Here is a 9837-nt window from a genome sequence, read left to right as displayed (position 1 = left end):
TTTCACAAGTGACATTGATTAGTTTCTCTCTTTCCATTGATAACTCCTTAGTTACATGGCCATTCTGAACAGCAAGGCCTTGTCTCTATCACTGCAGAAGAGAAAATGGATTTTGGTCGTCTACTAACAAATCCCCACAATCCCTCTCGAGTTTTTATATTTTATGTTGTTTCTACGTACATATGCTATTCATGAACAATATGTAGGGAAAGAGAGAACTGGCACAGCCCACTGATTTCCTTCCACAGCTGAACTCTAGAGATGCCAGAGAAATAACAATGACAGAAGGCATTCTATTTTTGTTTCTACCATTAATCTTGCATTTCAGTGGAACATTTGCTCTAGGTTATGTTTTTTGTTTTCATTTTCTTCCCTTTTGTCTTTTATTATGAAGAAATCAAAACATATAGAAAACGTAGAAAGAGGAGCAATCTTCCCATATCTATTATCTACATTCATCAAGGATCAGCATCCTATTTTTTTATTTCCTCATTGCTCCAGAGTCTTTTGTGTATTTTAAAATAATTTCAGATGTATCATATCACCTGTAGAGATTTTAACATGCATGTCTAACAGATAAGGAGAATTTAAAAAAATAATTATACCACCATCGCATCCAACAAAATCATAATTCATTTGAAATATCTTTCCTATACACTTTTTATCATCCAAGATGAGTTTTTCTTTCCTTCGTAGCACTCTTACGTATTCTTTGTGAGAGAACAAATTAATCATTTTCCTGGAGGTAAAAACCTATGAACTAGGCAAGTGGGGAGAGGGAGGCATATAAGGCATGCAGCACTCTCTTCGGCTCCACACTGGAGCATTCTCAGTCCCTGCAATACAACTTAGCTCTTACTCGTGAATTGTCTTTTAATACTTCACGTCCGTGGCTTTGTTTCCCAACTATGCAGTAAGCTCATCAATGATAAGGATATTTATAATGACTTACTTTACATGGTGCTAGATGCTTGGTCTCAACCATTGTTACCCTCTTCCCAGAAATTCTTTGAAATCTCTCATCTTCTTTACTAATAAGGACATTTTCAGCATTTCAGGACACATATGAAATAAAAAGGTGACATCAAGTCTCCATTCTTAACTGCAAGAATTCTGTTTATTTTTATAACCAAGAAGAAAAGAAAGCTTTTTCATTTCCAGGAAAAGTTCAGAGTTTGTGTTTTCTGTCTGAATTGAAATAGACATATAAAAATTGCAATATCAAAATCCCTACATCAAAATGTCAAGCACCCCCTGCAGGATACTGGAGTAGGGAATTACTGAGAGACTGCTGGATGCATTTTTCTCTCTTGTTCAAGTGAAGAGAAGGGCAAGAAGAAAATAGGGGGAAGATCATTTTCCTTAAAAAACAAAACAAAACCTCCCAAATAAAAATGCCAGAGGTCTTCTGTAAGCGTACATTCAGGAACCACTATTCATGTGTGTATCTAATAGCAAAATTAGTAGAATTTGCATTTTTACTACATGATTTGTATTTGCATGATTCGCAATTTTTTTCATACAAAGTCCAAGGATAATTCCGCATAATGGATCAAAATATAAGCCATATAATTATGGATGACTGTGGCAAGACAGCACTGGAGAAAAAATGATTTTTAAATACTGCTAATAATTGCAGATACTAAAGATTTGTTTTAGCTAAAGTCCTCAAGTAAAAGCCTGATGCCAGGTACGGCAGCACACCAGGAAAATTGGGATTTTGGTGAACGGATGTTCTTAAACCAACCTTTTAAGAATTCTTAAAATGCTGAGTACATTAATTGACCTTCTGGCCTCTTATTAATGAGAGCTTTTCTTACTGACATGATCCCTAGAACTGGCTACTGATACTCTGAGCTCCAGCTTCATGCCATTTGCCTAATTTCTGTACTTGATTTCCTATCCAGCATTGATATAAGTGGGAGGCAGGGATAATATAAATCTGAATCAGAAAATATCTCAAAAATGATACCGTCCATGGTGAATTGCAGAGAGGGGAACTTCATTGGAAACCACACCATGTTTAGAATATGTACATATGTAGTAGATATTTAGAATGTCCTATTGGAAGAAAATATGTCATGCAATCAAGAATAGGGGTTCATTTTACAAAATATTGGGCAGGCATCTGTCTGTCCCTTGTTTAACTTCTGTTCCTTTTTCTTAGGACTCAAAACCTTTCCTGCGCCTTCATTTGTATTGAATTGGTTTGCTTCCCGCATCCCTCTTTTCTACCTCAGTATTCTTATGTCCAGGTCTATATTGGGAATATAAGTAAATGACATATATATATTTAATGGTAGGTATACATACATCCCTCACAAGGTAACCTGGGAAGAAACTTGGATTTTAGCTCTGCTCACCAGGTAGTAACTGGGTGGCCATGAGCAGGTCACCTAACTTCTATGACCCTTAGGTTTTTCATCTATGAAATAAAAGGATTTGACTAAATTGATCCTTAAAGTCTATTCCCATTCTAGATCCTGAGTCTTTAGAAACTTTTTGCTTTTGGGGGCTCAGATTTCTATAAGATTCTCTAAGTTTACTCATGGGACAACAGTCATGAGAGATGAGAAGTTTCCTTATTTAAGATCTTGATAAATTATAGAGATACAGTAGCCATGTGGTTAGTAACTGCTAAGAATAGAGCTAAGACTTTACACATTACTAGATTTTCTATAGGGTCTCAGAAAACCTCTCTGTAAATAAGATCACATCTAATACAATTTGGAAAATCTTCTAATTTATAATTTTCCTTGGTAATTTAAAAGCAATTTTCCATACCTTGTGATCATAAAACACATGAATCCTGAATATATATTCATCTTCTGTTCAAAGACCACCATCATTGGCATGATATTTTTGGATAGATTCTGTCTTATGACTATAAAACTGTATTTTACAATTTTACTTAATTGCTAAAGGACCATGCTAACACCTCAAACTGCCTTTTAATTCTACTAATATTTAATTTTCATGGTAGAAAGGTCCCAGACTTCAGAATTTTTTGTTTGTTTTTAATCTTTTAAACCCTGGCTGTATTACTTGGCACGAGTCATGTTTTGAGGTAGTGTCCATTCTGCAACTCTGCCAGGCACAAAAAGGCATTCTGCTCTCTGGCTTAATTTACCTGCCCACCAACTTTATAGCTTATCAGCCTCAGTCTTGTCAGTTTTGGCTGAACGAGGCAGGTTTTTCACCTCCGTACAGGGTTTTAGCTATATTTGTTAATTTCAAACAGAGCCAACTGCTAATTAATTTTTTAAGGGTAGGTAATACATACACGCACACAATACAAAATTTGAAATACACAAAATGATTTACAAAGAAAACTAAGTCCCCCCCCTCCCTCATACCAATACTCCAGCCACCAGTCTCCTACCAGTTCACGAAACTTTGGTAGAACAGGATTGACTTACAATACTTTGTTTTGTAACTTGTTGAAAAGTCCTAATAACTGGAAAATGTGGCAGCATTTTCAGCTCTCATCTGTTTTCCTAAACAGGTCATATTGTCCAGTGTTGCAATGATTTAAGATGGGCTTATAATTCCCTTTTTAAGTAAAGCTCAAGGTACTCTATATTGTTTCAATAACCACTTTCACTTCAGAAAATGAACTGTTTCAGAACTGGAAGTCAATGTAGTCTCTTTTGGTCTCAACTAAGATAGTGGTTTTTTTTAATTTAAATAAACTGTTACTTTCAAATAGTTTTAGATTTACAGAAACGTCGGAACGATAGTACAGAGAGAGGTCACATACCCTGAACTCACTTCCCTTATTACACTAACAGCTTACATCATGATGGTACATTTGTCACAAACATACACCAACATGGATACTGTTAACCAAACTCCAGTTCATTCTATCTCACTAGTGTTACCGACAGCATGTTTGCGACCCCTCTTCCCCCCAATACAGTGAAGCACAAATCTCCAGTGCACTGGTACTTAGAGGAGGGGATCTGGTGAGGTGGTTAAGTTATGAAGGTGAAGCCCTCATACATGGGATTAGTGCCTTGACAAGAAGAGACACAGAGAGATGATCTCTCTGTTTACACCATGAGAAGACACAGCAAGAAGGGGCTGTGTAGAAACCAGGCAGAGGGCTTTCGATAAGAACCTGACACTCTGATCTCAGACACCCAACCTCTAGAAATGTGGGAAATAAAGCTACCCAGTCTGTGGTAATATCTGAGAGAGTTCCATTATACCTTTAAATGAAGAAAATAAATGCTAACAGTTATTAACTGTTCATTTACTCAACTAATACGTACTGGACATCTTTAGAGGGGCCCCTCTGTTAGGCACCTGAGAAGCACAACATGGCGCACTGCATGAGCTTATGGCCCAATAGACGATTACAATATGGTGTGATTGGTGATGGCTGAAGGTATGTGTATCCTATTCCAGATGGCCTTAGGGTCAGCAAACATCTAAGAAGGAAGGGGCTGCCAGGTCATTTGAATTGAGTTTGCATAGATCTTTGCATATTGCAAAAATATCAACTGTATATATGCGCACTCACACACACACACACACATATACAGACACACATATATATATACACATTATACATACAATCACTGTATGTATAATATATAATATTATAAAGATTTATAATTTTAAATATATATATTTAAAATGGTGGTGGATGGGAAGAGCATAGGTCCCTCCTGTGACTACAGCTCTGTGGTTTGGTGGCATGATGCAAAAGAACAACGGTGTTTAGAGACCAACATAAATTTTTTTGACACCAATACCACCCCCAGGTATTGCTGTCTGATGTAGATTAATAACTTTAATTCCCTGAGCATTATTTTTCTTATTTTCTCAAGGTTTTTGTGAGTATTCAAGCCAAGTCAGCAAAAATGGGTACACACTGTTTCCCATTCTTCACGCGTGCCTCTTTGCAATGTGATTTTGCATCCTCTCCTGTGAAAAAATGAAGACCGTTTTTCTGCCCTTGAATGTGGGCTTGGCCTCTTGCGACTTGCCTTTTGCTCGTGGGAAATTAGCCAACACGATGCAGAGGTTTGAAAAGAGTTTGTGTGTTGAGGTTTGCCTGGTCACTGCTTCTGGAGTCCTGCTGGCGGGTGGACAAATCTGGGTTTTCCTGAGAAAGGACGAGGCCAGGGCAAGAGAACTGAGGTATCCTCGCCTAGGGGCAGCCACTTCTAGGAAGGTGGGTGAGACCGTCTGGGAAAGCAGCCCCCGTTAGTCCCCCGACTGAGCAAAGAATCAACACTCGACCACAGACACGAGTGCGCCCCACCAAGGACACGGAGAAAGTGTCCGCATCAGCTCAGTCCAAACTGGCGATCCAAACTACTGTAAGCTAAATAAATGATTGTTGTATGAAGACACTGAGTTTCGAAATGGCTTATTACATGGCGATAGATAACTGACAGTCACATACACCATCTAGAAAGGTGACAGGAATATATTCGTGTCCCAAGTTTCAGAGATAATGCTTTTTTGTCTTTAAGATCAAGTTTGGACCTGCATAGCTACTTAAGTTTAAAATAAGAACAGTATTCCCGAGCAGCCACTGACGTGCCCCCAAAAGCCCCTGCTTGGCCATCTGGTTTCCTGCAGAGTTCCGACTAGTGATTTTCACAGCCCGATGATTACCCCATGCTACCTATTTTCCTATCATTGAACACTTCTGCATGATCTGGGTAGACTGTACTTTCACTCTCTAAAACCCCTTTTCAGCAGGAAAAAGGATCTGGTTGCTTTTCCCCAAAGATGAAATATGTTTTTGCTGATCCCAATCAGAGGACAGGCAATTCTGACCTTGAAAGTATCACAGCTGGTCACTGTGATTAGAACCAAAACACTGTGATTTCTCTCTGAACAGTAAAGCTGACTTGTCCTGCAAAACTAAGATCTTTGCAAAGAAAGGAAAGAGTGAAGTGGGCGATTCATGGTCCTAAGAATAACAAGGGTCCAGAGGGCAGACTGACTCAGGAAGCATCACGGGGCCCCCAGAGAGGGGACAGCAGTAACACAGGTCCTGGCACGGACTCCCGTAGAGCTAAACAGAGGGTTCAGGATACAAGCGCCATTAAGAATGGCAGTTGTGACATGGTATGGCCTGATGATAAATCTATGAACACAATGGATGGGAACCTGTACATCAGAGGAAGCTTTAAAGACTCCCAATATATCTCGTATTTATTCTAAAATGGCTACCATTTCTTAGGTTGTAGGGCTCCTCACGGCGAAAACCAGGAGAATTCTGTCTTCCCATGTCACAAGCAGACCTCCCAGCGGGAAGCACACTCCAGACACAATGAGAAAGACCTATAAAGATACTGGCAGAAGAGGTGGGCTTTCTGCTCACCTCCTCCCCAAAGGAACACAGTAATAGGTGCTACGTAAACAAAACTTCAAGGAAACTGTTCCACCTCTCAGAATAATTGCTTACGCCCTCCTCTCCTCCTCTGCGCCCACCATCACGCATACAAATTACCCACTAACTAATCACAAGTAAACATTACTGAGTTACTAGTTCCTAAGTAAGAGTAGGATTTAAAACTTCACTTTGCTTCACAAGTCTAGATAGTCAATTATTTCCATCCTGTTGTGTGTCTATGTTTTGTGTGTGTTTATTCACTAAAATGAAATGTATTTGAATTATAAAGGGGAGGTTTTTTGTTTTTTTTTTTTTTACCACTACTGCAGTTCAAATTGAATAGACCTTATTATGTGTCTCCAGAGATTAGGGAAAGTGATAAATTGGAGATCTGACCAACTGTGGAAGCTAATGAGTTAGAGTAGAGAGGGTGAGAGTCCAAGAGGTAAGGGATCACCAATGGTTATAGATACTGACCCTATCCTGGATGGTGACTGCAACAACAGACTGTGTACTAAAGGTTAGTTACTCTTTTTTCTACACTTGTCTGAGTCGGCTTTTATTAAAACAGACAATCAAAATGCTTGTTATGTTTTGGGACTAAAAAGATACAATTTTTTAGGTGAACCGAAATTTGAAAAGGAACCCTTAAAAATAATGTTTGAAATATTAGATGTAGAAAGAATTTCAGTCACCATGCAGAAAAAAAACACAGGATAACTTGTCATACATGGAATAAAGCCAAATCTGCCCATGTACTAGGAGACAAAAATACCCTTAATACATTCTAAAGACCAACATCGGACAGATTACGGTCTGCTATAGCTCAATATGTTTAAGATCATCAACAGGTGTTTTAAAATATTGTCTGGAAAATTAATAGCATGCTATTGAAAAGCTCCTGAGCAAAATTAGAATAATTTTGAAGAATTTATAATAAAACAATAAAAAGATTCCATGTTATTATTTGTGGAACACTGTCAAAACAGTATCCAGAGGGAAATAAATTTAAATATATGCATCAAGAAATAAAAAAGATGGATAACAAATAAAAGTTAATTGTTTAGTTTTCCTTAAATAGTGTTCACACACAAAAATCAGGATAAACGCTTTATTCTTTTTGTTATTTACTAGATTTTAGAACAATACACTGATTAAATAATAATTCTCATCTCTGGATGCTGGGATTATGGGTGAATTTTCATTTCATTTACACTCTTATTTCAGAAATATTTTAAATGAAAAACGTCTAACCTTACAATCAGAAAAACAACATACTTTCTTTTTAAAACAGCAATGGTGTAATAAAGATATCTATGCAACTGTAAAATTCATCTCCTCAAGTATAAAAACTTTTGTATATATCTTTAAAAAAATGTTTAAGACTGCCCATGAAATCTGAAACTGAGGTAGTTTCTGGAATTTTTATTTTATTTTTTATGAAAGAGTGTCATAGTAAAGTAAGACCTCTGTTTTATGTCTTTTTCAAAAGATAGCACCTCGTGCTGGGACATTGGTTCAATACTCACTCCGAGGTATGAACAGCACTTCTTGAATCACCAGTGCCTTTTTCTGTGGAACCTCAGTTTTCTCTAGAGGTTTCCTATCCACCCAAAGGCAACACAGACCATACTGAATGGCTATAAAACCTGACAAATCCCAGCTGGAAATGAAAAAAAAAAGCTTCAGGACTGAAAAATATCAAGAGGAATGGGAAATGAAAGGTGAAGGCAATTATATTCACTTATTCTATAGCTAAATTATCATAGGAAAAAAAACCTAAAATACAAATTATTTTAAAAATCTGAAGACTGTGATTGCATGCATTAGTAAGCATCCTAAGGCTGACCTACACCACATTAAGAATATTCTTTGTCAATGAGACATTAAGTTTAGTAAGTTAATGAAGATAGGATTTTTTGGAAAATGTAATGAGGGTGTTTTCCATTTTGAATTTCAAATGGTGTACCACTTTGTAGGAGGTTTTTATTTAGTGTGCAGGGATGTAGATGGATTGTTGGTGGCATGCATTATTTTCCTTCCCCAGACTGTCCTCACGGATAGAAACTGACTAACACAATCCAGCCTCTGTTGATTTATTTTTCTTTAAAAATAATTTTTTTACAAGTTCCTCCTATAGTATCTTACAAAGCTTACCTAAGTAATTTAGCCATAAGCAAACACCAAAATATTTCTAATCTTCAAAATAATCTGATTTTAGAGAAGTATATGGAAACCATCCAGGCGCTTAATTTTTTCCCCCCAACTTTTTAGTTTGAAAATATTCAAATCTGCAGAAAAGGTGCAGGAACAATCCATTGAACACCCATTTCTGTGGGCTGAACTATATCCCTCCAAAATGTATATGCCCTTATTGGTTTTTGAACACATCTTTGGTTTCTGGTACAAGAAGATACTTATTTAAACCAAAATACAAGAAATGACAAGCTTTCTCATGTTATTGTTAAATCTCTTAGGTATATTTTAATCCAGAAGAGTAGGTCCTCTTTGCTTTAAAATCACAGTGATATACTGAAGAGACTGGTTGAGTTACTATAATGTTCTACCATCTGGATTTCTCCAGTCATTTCCTTATCGTATCATTTAGCTTTCTTTTCGCCTGTATTATCTATATCTCCCTGAAAGTGAGATGGAGGATTCCATTAACTATGGGGTAAGGAGTTTTGGCAAGTAAGTTTTATAAGTTGTTCTATACTTTATATTGTATCACATTAGGGGGCTTATAATATTTAGCTTTCCTACTATTGAATTTAATAGTTACTATTAAATTGCAATGTAATTTCATCATCTGTTTAAACAATAAATTGTTTGTACCACATTCATAAAACTCCTGTTTATTTTTTATTCAAATCAGATATAACCTGAGTATAAGTGAGATTTTACTGATTTTAATAAACACTCCATAGCTTCTTATAAATACATCTTTAAAAAAACAGCAAGAATGAAATATCGACACATTTTTAAAAATTAGGTTATAAAATTAGACATTTACTTTTGTCCCACTAATTCCACAGCTAGAAGTATTCTACAGATACTTATCAAGTTCAGAAATACAGAAGGATATTCAAGACAGAAATATTTAGTCACAAAAATGTAGAAACAACCAAGGGTTCATCAAGAGGGTACTAGCTCAACTTAGTGTGGAACATTTGTAATATAAATATTCTGCAGCCACTAAAGGCAATTATGTAAATTGGTTTGTATGCACAGAGAATGCCAGGCAAGGTTCATTTAGTAAGGAAGGTAGGTTTTCAGAACCCTACATACCCTGTAATTCCACATATATTTAAAAATAACAAAATAACTGGTTAAATGATTAGAGACTATCTAGAAATATACCCAAGAAAATTTTACATGAAAATGTTGGAAATAACTGATGACGTTTGACAAAGATGTCTCTTGTTTTATATTAGCTCAACCACCTAGGCACCTGGTGCCCCCAGCTTTGCAAAAACTGT

Source organism: Manis javanica, chromosome 12 (assembly GCF_040802235.1).
Source record: "Manis javanica isolate MJ-LG chromosome 12, MJ_LKY, whole genome shotgun sequence".
Taxonomy (NCBI): Eukaryota; Metazoa; Chordata; class Mammalia; order Pholidota; family Manidae; genus Manis; species Manis javanica.
Note: the sequence above shows the minus strand (reverse complement) of the source record.